The sequence below is a fragment of the Heterocephalus glaber genome, unplaced genomic scaffold (assembly GCF_053883595.1).
Source record: "Heterocephalus glaber isolate CG9 unplaced genomic scaffold, H.glaber_assembly_v1.0 deba00001790, whole genome shotgun sequence".
NCBI classification, from domain to species: Eukaryota; Metazoa; Chordata; class Mammalia; order Rodentia; family Bathyergidae; genus Heterocephalus; species Heterocephalus glaber.
This window is the reverse complement of record NW_028258473.1, coordinates 3,978,637-3,996,774: the sequence shown is the minus strand read 5'-3', so window position 1 is coordinate 3,996,774 and position 18,138 is coordinate 3,978,637. Positions and strand designations below refer to the sequence as shown.

General features: G+C 37.0%; 1 long non-coding RNA gene across 1 annotated transcript in view; it reads right to left on the bottom strand.

Moving 5' to 3' along the window:
- Positions 1-3,917: 3,917 nt before the first annotated feature.
- Positions 3,918-18,138, bottom strand: part of LOC147820868 (uncharacterized) — a 170,115-nt gene continuing 155,894 nt past the window's right edge. Inside the window, exon 3 of the long non-coding RNA XR_015448091.1 lies at positions 3,918-12,770. This is a non-coding gene — a long non-coding RNA (uncharacterized LOC147820868). The remainder of the gene's footprint in view (positions 12,771-18,138) is intronic.

Here is an 18,138-nt window from a genome sequence, read left to right as displayed (position 1 = left end):
AGAAAAGTAACTAACACAATATGTGTTATGCTCGTGCAGAAAAATTGTCCTCATTTTGCTCATGTCCTGAGTATTTGTGAGAGACTGAGATTAAGAACTGTGGACTAATTAAACTACTGGAGGAAATTTCAAGGCTGCCCAGGGTTCAGGTAGTGACATGTGTACTGTTGACACCTTTTAGCCAGCTCTACACTGAGAATCAAGAGCAAACAGCACAGCTGAGTTTATTTTTTTCATTTTATTTGAAAATTTTTCTGTACAGATGTATGTCATAACTGACTCTTTATCAGGAATTCAGAAGCTAGTACCTTTCTTCTTCCCTTGTACTCTGCCTTCCTTGCCCCCTTTCATCCTTCCTCCTTCCTCCCTATTTCCCTGTCATCTTTTTTCTTTCTTTTTTGTTTTCTTTTTTTATTAGTACATATACTTTACATTCAACTTGGGCAGTGGGTACATTTACATAACACAGTTTGTTTATTTTAAAATCCCCTTTCTTTAATCGCCTCCTTTTGTATATTAAATCCCCTTCCCCATTTTCATTATTATTATTGATTTTTAGACTTAGCTAATGTTTATGGCATGTAATGTTTATGTTCATTGAAGTAATTAGGATCTTGTACATATCACATCTTAATCTTATTTCCTCTTCCCCTCCTACTCTCCCCTTGGGCACCTTGACCCCTTTTCATTTACAAGAGAACTATTCCTTTGTTTCCTTCTATTCTTCCTTTATTTTGCTCTTTATTTGTTCTTTGCCTTACTCAAATGAGAGATATCACATAGTAGTTAAGATTGTGTGTCTAATTTAATTCACTTAACATTATATCTACCAGGTACATCCTTTTTTCTACAAATATATCAAACATATTCTACTTTATAGCTGAATAGCATTGTTATGTATAGATACCACATTTTTTAAATCATTCAGCTGTTCATGGGCATACAGGTTGCTTCCAGGATATAGCTATTTTGAATTGTGCTGCTGTAAATATTGGCATGCATGTATCACTGTAATATGATGTCTTTAATCCTTTTGGAAGATCCCTAGAATTGGAATAGTTTGATCAAATGGAGTTAACAAATTTAGTTCTTTCAGAAATCTCCAAACTGATTTCCAAAATGATTGTACTAGTTTTACATTCCAACCAACAAGAATGAGGGTTCCTTTTTCACTGTAACCATGCTAGAATTTACTTGATTTCTTGATGATTGCCATTTTTCTGGTGTCAGAATAAATCTTAATGTTGTTTTAATTTGCATTTATCAAATGGCTAGAGGTCTTGAACTTTTTTTTTCCACATGCTTATTGGCCATTTTTAATTCTTCTGTGTATTCACTTCACTTGCCCATTGTTTATTAGATCTTTTATTTTGGGTGGTCCACTAATTTTGAGTTCTTTATATATTTCAGATATTACTCTTCTGTCTGAGAAATTGCTGGCAAATTTTTTCCCATTCTGTAGGTTGTCTTTTCACTGTACTGATTCATTTGATGTACAGAAGCTTTTTAATTTGATGTAAACCCATTTGTGGAATCTTGTTATTAATTCTTGTGCAAATGGATTTCTGTAGAAATTATTTGTCTATGCCTATGATTTCTAGTGTTTTACCTACTATGTCTTCTACTGGGTTGAATATTTCTGTTGTAGTGTTTAGAAACTTGTTCCAGTTTTGACTTTAGTTTAGTCCATGGTAAGAGATATGAATCCTGCTTCAGTCTTCTGCAAAGAGGCACTTTTCCCAGAATCATTTTTTTGAATGGACTATCTTTTCTCCAACATATATTTTTGGCTCCTTTGTTAAAAACAAAATAGCTGAATGTGTCTGTGGATATTTTTGTGTCCTCATTTCTATTCCATTGATCCACATGTCTGTTTTTGTGGCACTACCATGCAGTCGTTATCATTGTATTGTATTATAGATGGAAGTTACATATTTTGATGCATCCTACTTTGAACTTGTTGCTAATGATTGCTTTTGCTATTCTGGGTCTCTTTTGCTTCCAAGTGATTTAGGGAATTGTTTTCTCTAGTTCTGTGAAGAATAATGTTGGAATTTTGATTGAGATTACATGAGTCTGTGTAACAACTTTGGGAGTATGACCATTTTGACAATATTGGTTCTTCCTGTCCAGGAATAGTGGACGTCCTTCAGTTTTCTGATGTCCTCTTCAATCTTTATTCAGAGTACTATAGTTTTCATTGTAGGTCTCCTTCACTTCCTTAGTTAGGTTAATTCCTAGGCATTTAACTTTTCTTGATGCTACTGTGAATAGTACTGTTTTCATAATTTCTTTCTCATTGAGTTCATCATGGTATGAACAAATGCTATTGATTTTTGTGTATTGAATTTGTATCCTGCTCCATTGCTAAATTTGGTTATTAATTCAGGGTTTTTTTGTTGAAAATCTTTCAGTCTTCTATTTAAAGTATCATGTCAGCCCAGGGATTTAGCTCAGTGGTTTTGCTCCCTGCTGCGCAAGAGCAAGGACCCGAATTTGATCCCCGGTACCAAAAAAAAAAAAAGAAGTATCATGTGATCTGTTAATAATTATAATTTTAGTTATTCCGTTCATATATATGTGTATGTATATATATACACATATATATCCCATTTATTTTTTTCTCTTGCCTGATTGCTCTGGATTTTGTTTCAAGTACTAGCGTAAATAGAAGTTTTCAGAGTGGACATACTTGTTTTGTTCCTGATTTTAGAGAAAATTACTTCAGCTTTTCCCCATTTAATATGATGTTGGCCATTGGTTTGTGATAAACTGTTTTTATCAATTTCAGGTATGGTCCTTCTGTAACTCTTTTCTTGAGGGTTTTTATCATGAAGGAGTGTTGCATTTTGTCAAAAGTCATTTCTGTGTCTACTGTTATGATCATGTGCTTTTTTTACTTGCTTCACTTTAAATGGTTTATTGCAAATATTAATTTGCATATGTTGGACCATTATCACTCCTCTAGAATAAAACATATTTGGTTATGATATAGGATCTTTTTTATGGTGTGTTATATTCTATTTAGTGATATCTTGTTGGGGATGGTTGGATCTATGCTTATTAAGAAGATTGGCCTGCAGTTTTCTATTTTACTTAGATCTTTGTCTGCTTTGTTGATCAGATTGATGCTAGCACACAGGATTGAGCTTGGAAACACACCAGCCCTTTCAATTTCAATTTTGAAGAGCTTGAGTATTAGTGATATAACCAGCTTAAAAGTTTTGTCGAATTCAGCTGTGAATACTTCAGCTCCTGGACATTTTTTAGTTGGTACATTTTTTATTATTGTCTCAGTTTCATTGCTTGTTATTGGATTGTTCAAATTTTTATATCTTCTTGGGCTAGCTTTGGTAATTTGTATTGGTATAGGAATTTGTCCATTTCTTCAAGATTTTCTAATTTATTGGAATACAATTTGTATAATAGTAAACAAATATCATCTGGATTTTGATGGTGTGTGTTGTGATTTTGCATTTTTCATTTGTAATTGCATTGATGTGAGTTTTTTCTCCTTCTCTTGATGAGTTTTCCTAGGAAGTCTATTTTGTTTATTCTTTCAAATAATCACATTTTTTTTTTTTTTGGTGCCGGGTATCAAACTTGGGTCCTTGAGCTTGTGCAGCAGATGGCAAAACCACTGAGCTAAATCCCCGGCCCAACATTTTTTATTCATTGAGTCTTTGTACTGTTTTTTAGACTCAGTTTCATTGATTTCTGTTCAAACTTTATTATTTCCTTCCTAATTTCGATTTGTGCTTTTATTATTGTTCTTCCCAAAGTGTATATATATATATTTTATTTTATTTTATTTTATTTTATTTTATTTTATTTTATTTTTTGTACCAGGGATCAAACTCGGGTCTTTGTGCTTGTGCAGCAGGCAGAGAAACCACTGAGCTAAATCCCCAGCCCTACCAAAGAATTTTAAAGTTCCACATTACTGTATTTACTTGAACTGGCTCTATTTTCCTAATGTGAACTTTGGTTGCAATGAACTTGCCTCTGAGAACTGCTTTCATTGTGTACCATAGTGTCTTAATTACTTTTCTCATTGTGGAGACCAAATACCCAACACCCAAAGATAAAAGAGGAAAGGTTTATTTGGAAAGGTCTCAGTTTGTAAAGGTCTCAGTCCATAGTCAACTGGGTCCAAGGCTGGGTGGCATGGCAGAGGGGCACTGCAGAGGAGAAATAGTACATGTCACTCAGTTGGGAGCACATTAGCACTCTTTGGTCCCTTATATTTTAAGCAGGCTACCCAACCTAGGGTGGGTATAGCTTTCACATCCTTATAGCCAGAACTATATGCCAAACTAATCAGTGAACTGATTAAGTAATTACACACCCTTGGTCCCAGCACCACACACTCTAGATCCAGCCAACTCTGAAAGGCTCCTTCTCATGACTGCATGATGATTTGGGGAGACATCTAGACACAAGTCATAACATTCCACCCTTGACCCCCAGAGACTCATACACACCCATTTATGCAAAAAGCATTTAGTCCATCTCTAAGAGCTTCTAAAGTCCTAACATTTTCAGCATTGCTGAAATGACCAAGTCCAAAGTATCCTCTTAGATTTAAGGCAAACTCTTTGCTGCAAGCCCCTGTACAAATGAAAAGAAAGTTAAATATTTTCAACATTCAATAGTACAAGATAGATATTTCCATTCCAAAACATACTAATACAAAGCAATGAGACCAAACCAAGTCCAAAATCCAGTGGGGGTACACATTAATTCCTGGAGTTCCATGTCCAGAATTTGAGTCAATCCATGGCAAGATGCAAACTCTAAAGGGCTTGGGTGACTCTGCTTGTATGTCATTGCCAGTGGTTGTAGCTCCCATGGGTTTTCTCTTGGACTGGCTCTGCTCCCTCCTTGCAATTTTCCTCAGACTGTCCTTGTTCCTGGCTTCTCCAAACTTCTAGGGTCTCCACAGCACCTTCAGCTTCACACTCATAGCTTCATACACTGCTCTCTCAGGGGCACACTGCCTAGCCTCTCAGGACTTTTTTTGAAATCTGGATGGAAGCCTTCCTGACCCAACAACTCTTGTATTCTACATGCATCTAATACCAGCATCACATGGATGATGCTAATGCTTTCTTCTGTTTTGGCTGTAGGGTTTGAGTGCCTGTGAACCAAATCCTGAGGAAAAACTACCATTGGCTGCCACCATTCTGGACTATGGTGCTCTTGAGGCTCTCTTCTCAAAGCAAAATCTTTCACCTTTGCAACTGAGGCTGCAAAGGCTGGAGTGCTGCTGGTGCTTGTGATGTCCTCAGGTTATTTTTTCTACGGTCTTCTGCTGAAATAATTGGCATTTTTTACTAGTCTTTTCAGTGACCAATTTCTCCTTTATTTCATCTTTGTAGGCTGCAACTTTATCGGATCTTCTTTTCTGTCCAAACTCAAAACATTTTAAATCATTCTGATGGGCTCTTTGTTCTTGATTCTCAATATAAATCTGGCTAAAAGCCCCCAACAGTAGCCATGCCACTGCATCAACATTACACTGCTTTCAAATTTCTTCTGTTAGATTAATTAGTCTGCCACCCTTAATCTTAGTCTCAGGCAGTCTCTGGAAAGGAGCAGAATGCAGACAAACTTTCTTCCAAGGCATAACACACATCATCTGCAGTACAACAGCCAGTGTGGTCCTTCTTCCCTCAGAAACCTCCTGAGCCTGGTCTTTACCAGCAAAATTTCTATCAGCATTCTTGCCTTCTGATCTCTGAATATAATCTCACATAAAGTATAGTTTAAGGTGTCCCAGTCTTACTTTTTCAGCCAGTATCTCCAAATCTTTCCTAACTCTTCCCCTTTCCACAAGCTGACTCCAAGAGTTCTCAAGCCACATGGTCAGGTACAGTCACACCAAAGAGCCCGCTTTTCTTGACCAGATTCTGTCTAAGTTACTTTTCTTATTGCTGAGAGAAAATACCCAAAACCCAAAGTTAAAGTAGGAAACATTTTTTGGCTCACAGTTTGTACAGGTTTTAGTGCATAGTCAGCTGGCTCCAAGGCAGAGTGGCATGGCAGATAGGAATCCCAGAGTAAAAACAGTTCATGGTGGGCAGAAGATAGCAAAGCAAGCAAGGAAGGACCACAGCTCTTTGTGTCCTTTATAGCTTATTCAGGCTACTTAGGGAAAGTAGCACTCACATCCTTATTACTAATGTCCTTGATCCTAGCATTGTACCATGAATTAATCCCAGTGTCACACACTCTAGATCTAGCGAACTCTGAAAAGGGCTTACCTATGACCTCATGAGGCTTTGGGGAGACATCCAGACACAAACCATAGCACATAGGTCTCAATGTGTTGTACCAGCATTGTCCTTAACTTGCAGAAATTGTGTAACTTCTTCCTTCATTTCTTTTATGACCCATTGGGTATTCAAGGGTGTTTCATTAAGTTTCTAAGTGCCTCTAAACTTCCCATGGCTTCTTCTGTGGTTGATTTATATTTTCATTATTGGATAGTAAGCATGTGGTGAATTCAATTCTTTTATATTTATTTAAATAAGATTTATGGACTAGTTTGTGATCTACTTTGGAGAAAGTATCAAGTGCTGCAGAAAATGCATACTCCCCTTTAGTAGGATGTAATACTCTGTAGATATCTATTAGGTCCATATGTTCAAGGGTTGGTTCATCTCTGATATTTCTTCACTGATTCTTTTCTTAAATTGATCTATGATTTTGTAAAGGTGGAGTACTAAGATCCCCCATTATGATTGTGTTAGTGTTTATTTGATCTTTTATGGTCAGTAGTATTTGTTTATGAAGATAAATGTTCCAGTATTTAGTGAATATTTATAAATGTTAATTGTTCTTGTTGTATTATTCCCCTAACTAGTATGTAGTGGCCTTCTTTGTCACTTCTAATCAGTTTTATCTTCAAGTTTTCACTGTCTGTGATTAAAACTGCTATCCCATCTTATTTTCAGGGGACTGGTTCATGAAATATGTTTTCAGTCCTTTGAATATTAGTCTATAAATGTATTGTGAGATTAGGTAAGGTTTTGAATGCAATTGAAGCTGGATTATGATTTTTGATACAGTCTGCCAATCCATGTCTTTTAATTGGAGATTTGAAGATATTAACATTGAGAGATATTATTGACAGATGTTGACTAATTACCATTGTTGCACTCATTGTTGGGGCTCCTTTTCTTTTTCTTTTTCTTTTCCTGACATTTTTCTTCCTGTTGTTTATTCTTTGACATTGCTTGGCCTTTTCATTCCATCTAGATTTTTGGCTTTAGTACTTCACTGTTTCTGATTAGGATATTTTAAATATTTTCTAGAGTGCTGAATTAATGTTCATAAATCTCTTGAATTGTTCTTTTTCATGAACTGTCTTGATTCCATCAGTTTTGAAGGAAAGTTTTGCTGGGATATGTTAATCTGGTTTGGAAATTGTTTGATGTTAAGAGTTGGACTACTTTAATCTATTTTGGTCTTCAACATTTGTGTTAAGAAATCTTCTCTAATTCTAATGGTTTACCTTTATATGTGGTTTTACCATTATTTTTGTTTTTCTCTGACTTTTAAAATTCTGGTGGTTTTGTTGCTTTTGGACACTTGGTAATTTAAATGTGATATGTCCTTGTGAGCTTCTTTTTTTATCATAGTTATATGGTGTTCTGGAAGCCTTGTCTACTTGTATTTTGAACTCTTTCTTCATATTTATAAAACTTTCTTTAATGATTTCTGTAAATAAATTAATAATTACATCTATGTTATTTCTAGTTTTCCTATAATTCCAGTTTCCTTCAGTTGGTATTCTTGGTGTCGTCTAGTAGCTGTTGGATGATTTTTTTCTTATTCTCTTGTCTTTTTGTGACTTTTCTCAGTATTTTATCATAATTTACTATTTTGTCCTCAATTTTAGGCACTTCATCTTCACATTGGTCATTTCTTCATTTTATAGACTTTATACAGTTTTTTTTTCTGGTATTTCTGTATAATATGTATTTGTGGATTCCATACCTTTGGTGAATTTGTCATTCATATTTGGAACTGTTTTGGTAAACACTTTTAATTTTTTATTTGTTTCCCCCATATACACATTGGGCATTTTGAATGATAATTCCATAAACAGTTTGGTCAGGTCCTCTTTAAACTCACCAAATTTATTTATCTCTTCTTTAAACATTTTTGTAGTGTTCTACAACCTGGATTGTTCTTTCCTCTTAATTTGTGTCCCCTTGATCTGCCTTAGGAGAGTAGGGAAAACTTGAGAGTCTTCTGTTGACTTCTTTTCCTATGATCATGGGTATGTATAACTGTTATTTTAAAAATATTTCCCCCATTTTTTGTTTTTGGTAATGTAGGTTGAGATCTCTTAGGTTAGGGAGAGCTTATAGTTTATATGAAGATAATTAGTAAGATACTATATTTTTATTATGTGTTTTCTGATTTATATGTCCAGAGATAGTATTTACCCCTTCAGTTATTTAATTTAAGTGATTTAGACTTTGTACTTATATTTTGAGGCTCAGATTATTTTTGTCTATAACAGCATCAACATCATAATATTTTTTATTATAAAATATACATTGCACTTACATCTTTATTCTTCACCAATAATCTACATAGCCTGTGTTCAATTATTATTAGCAAGTATTCTGCAATTTGTCGGGAGAATGGGAGATAAGAGATTAACTGATGTATAAAAGAGGAGTTTAAATCAGTAAGTAGGGGGAGCTGGTGGAAGGATAGTTATAAGTTAAAAAAAAAGAAAATTTGACATGGGGTCAGATTCTGTTGAGTACATTTGGTTGGGTTGAATGGTTAATGTTGAGCATTTAAAAAATCTGTGGGGTAAAAATGTTATATAGGAGGAGAGGGTGTACTTTGCAATTAAGAAAATCTATTATACATTTAGTCCTTATTTACACTTTCAGTTTCTCACACCACAGAAACTATTTGGAATTTATTGATGTGTTTCCTATTGATTTCACTTGATAGGAAGAAAAGGGGCAAAGGGGAAGGAAGAGGGAGGGCTAGAGGAAAGGATAGAAGGGAATAAGATTAATATGAGAAAATGGAAAAATAGGAACAAAATCTTTGTAAATAGGGAGGAATGGAGGGGTTGAAGGGAGGGCTGGGCAAGGGTGAAAAATAAGAACCAAGAAGATTATGTAAAGGTGCAAATTTCCAATGATGAATGTCATTATATTGTATACCTAAAATGTACCAATGATTAGAATGAATAATCGAAAATGTAAAATAGGAAGAAAAGGTCCAAAGGGGTAGGGGTAGTGAGAGGGTCAGGGGAAAGGAAAGAAAAGAAAGGAAAAATGCTGAGAAATGGAAAAAATGGAAATAAAGTCTTTGTAAATAGGGAAGGGTGGAGGGCATGAAGGGAGGGCTAGGAATGGGGAAAAAATAAGAACCAAGATACATTATGTAAAGGTACAGTTCCCAATGAGAAATGTAATTGTGTTGTATACCTACAATGTACCAATAAAAGAATTTAATTTAAAAAAAAGAAAATCTATGTGGTAGTTGGAACATTTTGGTACATTGATATGCCTGTAAGGTAGAAAAGAAATATGAGAGGATAGGGATCTAGTTAAGAAACAGAAACGGAAAAGGAATATGATGAGAAGGATAGAAGGTTAATATAGGAGAAGATAGGAGTGACTGGGAGAGAGCAGAATATAGCAAATTAAGAACATGAGAGGAGGAGTTTAAAAAGTGGAAAAAAGAAATAAGAAATGGGACATTAATATGGCTATGGGAGCTTGAGTTCACATGTAGGTGGGGAGATGAGAAGAGAGAACATAAAAACCAATGAAATCAAAGCAAATAGAAGAAAAAATAACCAAAACCAAACCAAACCACCACCACCACCACCACCACCACCACCACCAACAACAACAACAACAACAACAAAACCCACAAGATATCCAATATGAACTCAGTTCAAATATTCCAAGAGAATGTATATGTGATTCACACAAGACTACTTTGCCAAAAAGCCTGGGTATTTACACAATTCCTTTCTTGTATTGATTGTAGCATGATTATCTTCAGCCTAACCAATATCACCTCTGATATTTCTACAGCAAAACTAGTTAATCCAGTCCCAGGACTTCATTTTTCTGGCTTGCAGGCATACAAGTAGAGTCTGACACTGACCTAGTTCTTGGATTAGAAACTCTTCCCTCCCTATCCCCTAGGCATGATGGCAAATTTGGCAGTTGGGTTTAGTGGCAACTGAGGGATCACCAAGTCAGGGCTAGGCTCACTCTCTGGTCAGTGTTCTCAGGGGTCTGCAATTGCTTTCACACAGCCACTTGGAATTCTCCAGGTAATGTCAATCCCTGGAATGCAACCACTTAGCTCTTTGCTTAAAGTAGAAGTCTGAAGATTTGTTAGGGCATGTGTGTCCAACCTCTGAAAGCTGCAGTCCCTGCCATTTCATGCAAGGTGTAGGTGATATTCCTTTACCCTTAATGAATACTGGTGGAGATTCTGCAAGGGATGGCACAAAGCACAATTTCTTCTTGGCTGCTATGTCATAACACCTATGTGTCTGCACAATTCCCTTCTTGTCTTAGTTGCAGTCTGGTTGTATGTGGCCACCTGTGTTCTCCATAGATAGTCATATGCTCTGGTGACTGCGGTGGCACAGTAGCATACAAAGCAGGAACAGAGGTGAGTCAGCCTGTGGTTGGGTGTGGTTGCCTGTGACTTGGTGGTGCAGCAGACATACAAGATTCCTTCTAGGTGGTTCAGATGCACTGCCTATGACTCTGCTGAATAGTAGTTGTGCAGAGCTAGCACCAGGTGGCCTGGGTGTGCTTTCCTGTGACTCAGCAGTCAATGTGAACAACAGGTCTATTTAGGTGAGTTCTGGGCCTGTACATGCACATGCTGGTGAATCAACTAGTGATCTGGACAGGTAAGCTCCTGGACTTCATTTTCAGAGAGGATACCCTTTGCTTGTGTATCCTCTCTTTGAGCTGAATTTGGTAGAGGAAGGGATCCCCAGCCTGAAGTACATGTTGGAGTGGAGAACAAAGGAATTCAACATTTCTCAGAGTTTAAGAGGGGGCTATGTGCTGGAGGGGCATGGTGAATGCAAAGTCTGTCCCAAGAACATGATCCCTGCAGCACTAGACCAGTGCCTCAGGCTTTTACCCTTATTATCAAAATGTCTGCTCCGTGGTGCAGTGGCGTGTGAGGTGGGCATAAGTGCTGCAGCCACCAATTCTTTTTCAGTTGTATGTTTGATTTGATCTATATACATAAGAATTCTTATTAATTTTCTCTTTCAGTATGAAAGCCTCTCCACCCTTCAGAATACATACTTTCTTTTCAGTTAATCTTCTCTGAGGTTCTCTGATGTGACTTCTCCTTTAGTTAGCCAGTCTGAATCTCCCCACAGCTGAGTAATTTCAAAAGTTTTCAGTTTCACCAAGAAGGAAGCTCGTTTAGAGTTTAATACTCTAAAGTTTAGGCCAGGTAAATCTTGGTTGCTGAAAAGATTAGCATTTAAAAGAAGCCCAGTACCTTGTATTGTGACAATAGGTAATCTTCTTGGAAAGCATCCAGGGAATCAGAAAGACCCCTAACTACCAGACACAGGTTCCAATATTGAAAGCCTTTGTTTTGAGAAGAGATTTCCATAGAATTCAACTCATTAATGGCCAGGTAGGAAAGAATTTCCTGGAGTTCAACAATTGAGGCACTCAGAGGCCTTTGCAGCCATGATCAAATAGAGCTTGGTTACACATTGAGCTGGTTGGAGACCTTGGAATCATCTACATTTTGCTGGTTTAACAGGCATACAGAATACAAGAGTTGTGGTGCTGTGAAGGCTTCATTTGTGATTTCAGAAGAGGGCCTGGGAGATCAGGTAGTGTGGCTCTGAGGGGATAGTGTAAAGCAGTAAGAGTAAATCTGGAAGTACAGTGGAGACCCCAGGATTTTGGAAATTTTAGGAATATGGAACACTGACTGAGCAGCAGAGGGTGAGCATATGTCTTGCAACCATCAATTCTATAAAGGTTTGGCCACCCAAGACATTTGGAGTTAATATCTTTCCCTCAGATTCTGGACACAAAACCACATAATTTAATGTTTGTCCTGTTTCATTTCAGTATTACTTTAGTCACATTGTTTTCTACCCCCTTATTTTTCTCCTTTGGAATGAAAATCTTTACATTGTGCCATTTTATATTAGCAATGTTTAACTTTCTGTGTTAGTTACTTTTCTATTATTGCTGAGACAAAATACCCAACACCCAAAGTTAGAGGAGGAGGGGTTTATTAGGTTTACAATTCATGGATGTATTTACAATTCAGTCCATAATCGGCTAGCTATGAGGCAGAGATGGCAAAGCGTTATCACAGAGGAGAAACAACATGGTTTGCACAAGGTAGTAAGGCAATAAGAGAGCTTCACTGCATCTTTCTGCCTCTTTTAGTCCAAACTACCCCAATTAGGGTGGTGCTAAACCACCCACTCATGTGTAGTGGTTTAGTAATCAGATGTCCTTAATCCCAGCATTGCACATTCCAGATTCATCTACCTTTGACCAAATGAGGCTTTGGGGGAACATCAAGACCCAAACAATAGCATTCTGACCCTGGCCACCAAAAGACTCATGCATATACCTTGATGCAAAAGGCATTTAGTCCATCTTTAAGAGTTGTCAAAGTCCTAACAGTTTCAGCATTGCTGAAAAGTCCAAGTCCCAAGTCTCCTCTGAGATGTAAGGCAAATGTTTAGCTGCAAGCCCCTGTAAAAATGAAAAGAAAGTTAAACACTTCCAAATTTCAATGGCCCGAGATAGACATTTCCATTCCAAAAGGTACAAATAGGGGGATACAAAGGAATGGGAGCAAAATCCAAAATCAAGCAAGATGTCTCTCATTTGAGGTAGTCTGTGGCAAGTGGTGAACTCCAAAGGGCTTGGGTGGCTCTGTCCCCAAGGCACTTCTGGTAGTTGTAGCTACCATGGCTTCTCTCTTGCAGTAGCTCTGCTCCCTCCTTGCAGTTTTCCTCAGGCAATCCATGCTTCTGGCTACTCCAAACTTCTGTGGTCTTCATTGCACCTTTGGCTTCACCCTCACATTTTTACAGACTTCCGTCTCAGGGACAGACTGCCTGGTCTCCCAGGCCTTCTTCTGAAGTCTGGGTGGAAGCCTTCCTAACCCCACAATTCTTTCATTCTGCATGTACCTAAAACCAGCACCATGTGGATGATACCAAGGTCTGCTGGGAGCTGGAGCAGTAGTATCCAAGCTTCCTTCTCTCCTGGCTGTATGGGTTCAGTGCCTGGATCACTGAACACTCGGAACCCAATCGTGAGGAACAAATTCTCTAGGCTGCCACCATTCTGGAACATGGTGCTCTGAGGCTTTCTTCTCAAAGCAAAATCTTTCACCTTTGCAACTCTTAAGACCGCAAAAGGTGGAGTCCTGGTGCTTCCTGTGATGTCCTCAGGCCATCTTTTCTAATCTCCTGTTCCTTCTCAGCAATCAAGATCTCCTCTGTTCTATCTTTGCAGTCCACAGATTCACTGGAGCTTCCTTTCTGGCCAAACTCAAAATATTTTCAATCATTCTGTGGGGTTCCTCACTCTGGATTCTCCATATAGATCTGGCTAAAAGCCCCCAGCAGTAGCTACACCACTGCCTCAATATTCGACTGCCTTGAAATTTCTTCTACAAGATTAAGTAGTTCACTGCCCCTAATCTCAGTCTCAGGCAAAGTCTCTGAACACTAACAAAATGCAGACAAACTTTCTTCCAAACCATAACACGCATCATCTGGAGTTCAACTGCCAATGCAGTCCTTCTTTCCAGCAGAAATTTCCTGAGCCTGGTCTTTACTGGCTTTCTGGTCTTCTGAGCTCTGAGCAGAATCTCCCATACAGAACAGCCTAAGGCATTCCAGCTCTACATTTGTAGCTAATATCTCTAAATCTTTCCTAACTCTTCCTCTTCCCACAAGCCAGTTCCAAAGGCTGTTGAGCCACATGGCCAGGTAATGTCACAGCAGCAACTCCACTTGTCTGGTACCAAAATTCTGTGTTAGTTACTTTTCTCTCATTGTTGAGACAAAATACCTGACATGCAAAGCTGAAGGGGAAAGGGTTTGTTTGGCTTACAGCTCATAGAAGTTTCAGTCCATAATTGTATGGCTCCAAGGCTGGGATGGCAAACAAGCATCATAGAGGAGGAAAAAAATGGCATGCACAGGCAGCAAAAATAACAAGAGAGAATCACCATATCTTTCTGTCACTTTTATCCCATCCAGACTCCCGGTATTGGGACAATGCTAAACCACTCACTCATGTGTAGTGATTTAGTAATCACATGCCCTTAATCCCAGCATCTTACATTTCAGATTCAGCTACCTCTGATCAAATGAGGTTTTGGGGGTGACACCGAGACCCAAACCATAGCACTTTCTTTTGATATTTATAGGTCCTCACTGCTAAAAGTTGCCTTAAATCTTTGGACTTGGACTTTTCAGCAAAGCTGGTATTGTTAAGACTTTGGCGACTCTTAGAGATGGAGGAAATACATTTTGCATAAAGACATGTAAGTGAGTCTTCTGGGGTTCATGGATAGAATATTATGGCTTATATCAAGAATGTCCTGCAAAAGCCTCGTGTGCTTATAGGCAGTTCTTTTGGAAAAAGATTGAACCATTAAGGTGCTATAGGCGACATGTTAAAAGGTGGGTCTTCCAAAAAACTCTGCCAAAATACTTCTAGACTTAATTGACAGCTGCAGTAGAGTACCTGGATACAAGGTATCACTCAAAAACAACACTCAAAAAACAACAGCCTTCTTGTACACAAATAACAGATTCACTGAGAGAGAAATTAGGGAAATAATTCCTTTTACAATAGCATCACCCAAAAATAAAATATGTAGGAATCAATCTAACAAAGGAAGCAAAAGACCTCTACACTGAAAACTGGAGCACTCTGACAAAAAAGATCGAAGAGAATATAAGAAAATGGAAAGACATCCCTTGTTCCTGGGTAGGAAGAACCAATATAGTGAAAATGGCCATACTTCCAAAACTGATATATAGATTTAGTGCAATGCCAACTGGAATTACAACAATATATTTCACAGAACTAGAGAAAACAATCCAAAAATACCTTTGGAACCAGAAGAGACCTAGAATAGCAAACACAATTCTAGGCAACAGAGACATGGCAAGGGATGTCACAACTCCCAACTTGAAGCTATACTACAAAGCTACTGTGATAAAAACAGCATGGTGTTGGCAAAGAAATAGACCTGAGGATCAGTGGAATAAATTAAAAGATGCAGAAACAACTCCAGACATACTCAGCCACCTCATCAATGACAAAGGAGCCAGCCACCCTCATTAGAGGAAAGATAGCCTATTTAATAAATGGTGCTGGAAAAACTGGATTTCAACCTGCCAAAGGTTAAAACTAGACCCATACCTATTATCATGCAGTAAGCTAAGATCGAAGTGGATTAAAGATATAAGTATTAAAACAGAAACCCTAAACTTGCAGGAAGATAAGTTAGGTAGAACTCTTGAAGACACTTGCATAGGAAAAGACTTTATGAACAAAAGCTTAGTAGCATAGGAAGTAGCACAAAGAATCAACAGCTGGGATCTGATCTTATTAAAAAGCTTCTGTACTGCAAGAGAAACCATGAACAGAGCTAAGAGACAACCTACAATGTGGGAAAAAAAAATTAGCAGCTGTAACTCTGACAAAGGACTACTATCTACACTATATAAAGAATTAAAAAATCAGAACTCCCAAATGTAAAGATCCAATCCCAAAATGGCCATCTGAAATGAACAGATATTTCTCAGACAAAGAAGTAAAAGCAGCAAATAAACATTTGAAAAAATGTTCAACATGACTGGTCATGCTAAAGATGCAGATGAAAACAACCCTGAGATTCCAACTCACCCCAGAAAGAATGGCTGCTATCAAGAAATCAACCAATAACAAATGCTGGCATGGCTGTGGGGAGAAAGGAACACTTCTCTGTTGCTGGTAGGAGTGCAGGCTGGTGCAACCACTGTGGAAATCAGTATGGAGATACCTCAAAGAACTAGGACTAGAGGTCCCATTTGACCCAGCTATTCCCCTGCTGGGTATTTTCCCCAAAGAATTAAAAGAATCATACCACAGTGATATATGTCCACCCATGTTGTAGTGGCACAGTTTGTAATAGCTAAAGCTTGGAAACAGCCCAAGTACCCATCAACTGGAAACTGGATAAAGAAGATGTGTTTTTATTTTTTTATAAAATGGAGTACTACTCAGCCATAAAGAACGAGAAACTAGAGTCATTTATAGCTAAATGGATGCACATTGAGGCCATCCTCTTAAGTGAAACAAATAGGACACACATGTGTAAATACTGAATAGTTTCTCTAGTGTGAGAAACTGAAAGTGTAAATAAGGATTAAAATGATTAAAATGAATAATTGATAATTTGAAATAGGAAGAAAAGTCCAATGGGGTAGGGGTGATGGGATGGGAAGGGGAAAGGAAAGAAGGGAAAGAAAAGTTATGAGAAAAGAAAAAAATGGAAATGAAATCTATGTAAATATGGAAGGGTGGAGGCGGTGAAGGGCGCACAGGTAATGGGTAGAAAATAAGAACCAAGATACATCATGTACAGGTAAAAGCACTCAATGACAAATGTAAACATATTCTATGTCTAAAATGTACCAATGTACCAAAGAATTTAAGAATAAAAAAAAGTTTTTGCATTTATAACCATTAGGTATGTCAGGCTATAATTTTTGTTCTTCTTGTGCACTTGACAAGTGTCGATGACTGGTTTATAATGAGGATGAATAGTATATAGGATGAGTATGAAAAATGTCTCACACATTCAGCTCTACAAAATAGCTTGAGATGCATAGATATTAGTTCATATTTTAAAGTACAGAAAAATTTAGCAATGAAATCCTTAACTGCATAGGACTTTTTTATTGGAAAATATTTTATCACTAAACTTTTCTTTACTTGTAATTGGCATGTATAGTTACATTAATATCTTTGTAGCTCAGTTTTGTTATGTCATATGTTATACAAAATTTTGTCCATTTGTAGGTATTCTATTTATTATATAATTTTTCAACATATTCTCTGTTGATCTTTCAAATTTCTGTGATACCAATTGTTATGGGTCCTTTTTATCTCTTATTTTATTTTCATCTTTTCCTAGTTGGTTAGTCTAGGTAAAACCTTGTACATTTTATCTTTTGAAAGAGCAACTTTTTGTTTTATTGATTCTTTGTATTGCACTCTTAGTCTTTATTTCACGTAATTTCATTCTGATGTTCATTATTTCTTTCCTTCTACAGAGGTGTTCTTTATATTCTATAAGACATTGTGATGCATGATTAGGTTTTTGTTTTAAATATTTCATTTTAAAATGTAAACACTTATTGCTGTAATTTCCCTCTTAGTTTTCCTTTAAACCACAGGTTTTGGCATTATATATGTTTATTTTCTTCTTCTTTTGTGTCATTGTGTTACTGGGGATTTGGCCTTTACACTAATTTCTTTTGAGATAAGATTTCCTAAAGTCACTAAGTTGCCCACGCTCAGCTCAAACTCTTCCAGAGTACTAGAATTGTATGCATGCAACATCATTACCAGGTTCCATTTTCATTTTATTCATGGGATTTTTATTTTTAATTTCATTTTAATTTAATTCATTTTATTTTATGTTAACAATACATGCATTTTACAATTATCTTAGGAAGTTAGTACAGGTACATAATACAGCTTGTTTCTTTTTAAAATTTTTTCCCTCCCTCCTTTCTCCCTCCTCCTCTAGTTCTCTCCCCCTTTTCATTCTTGTTTGTATTGTTAATCTTAGTTCATGTTTATGGCATATAATATTTACATTCATTGAAGTTACTAGGACTGTATGACTATCTGAAAGAGATCCATCCCCTTGTGTCATTCTATCATTCCTTTATTTTTGTCTCATATTTAAATATTGCATTGTTTCTCTGATGTGAGAAACTGAAAATGTAAAGAAGGACCAAAATGTATAATAGATATTGGGAAATAAGAAGAAGAGGTTTAAACAGGAAGCAGAACAAGGGAGAGGGAGGGGGAAAGTAAA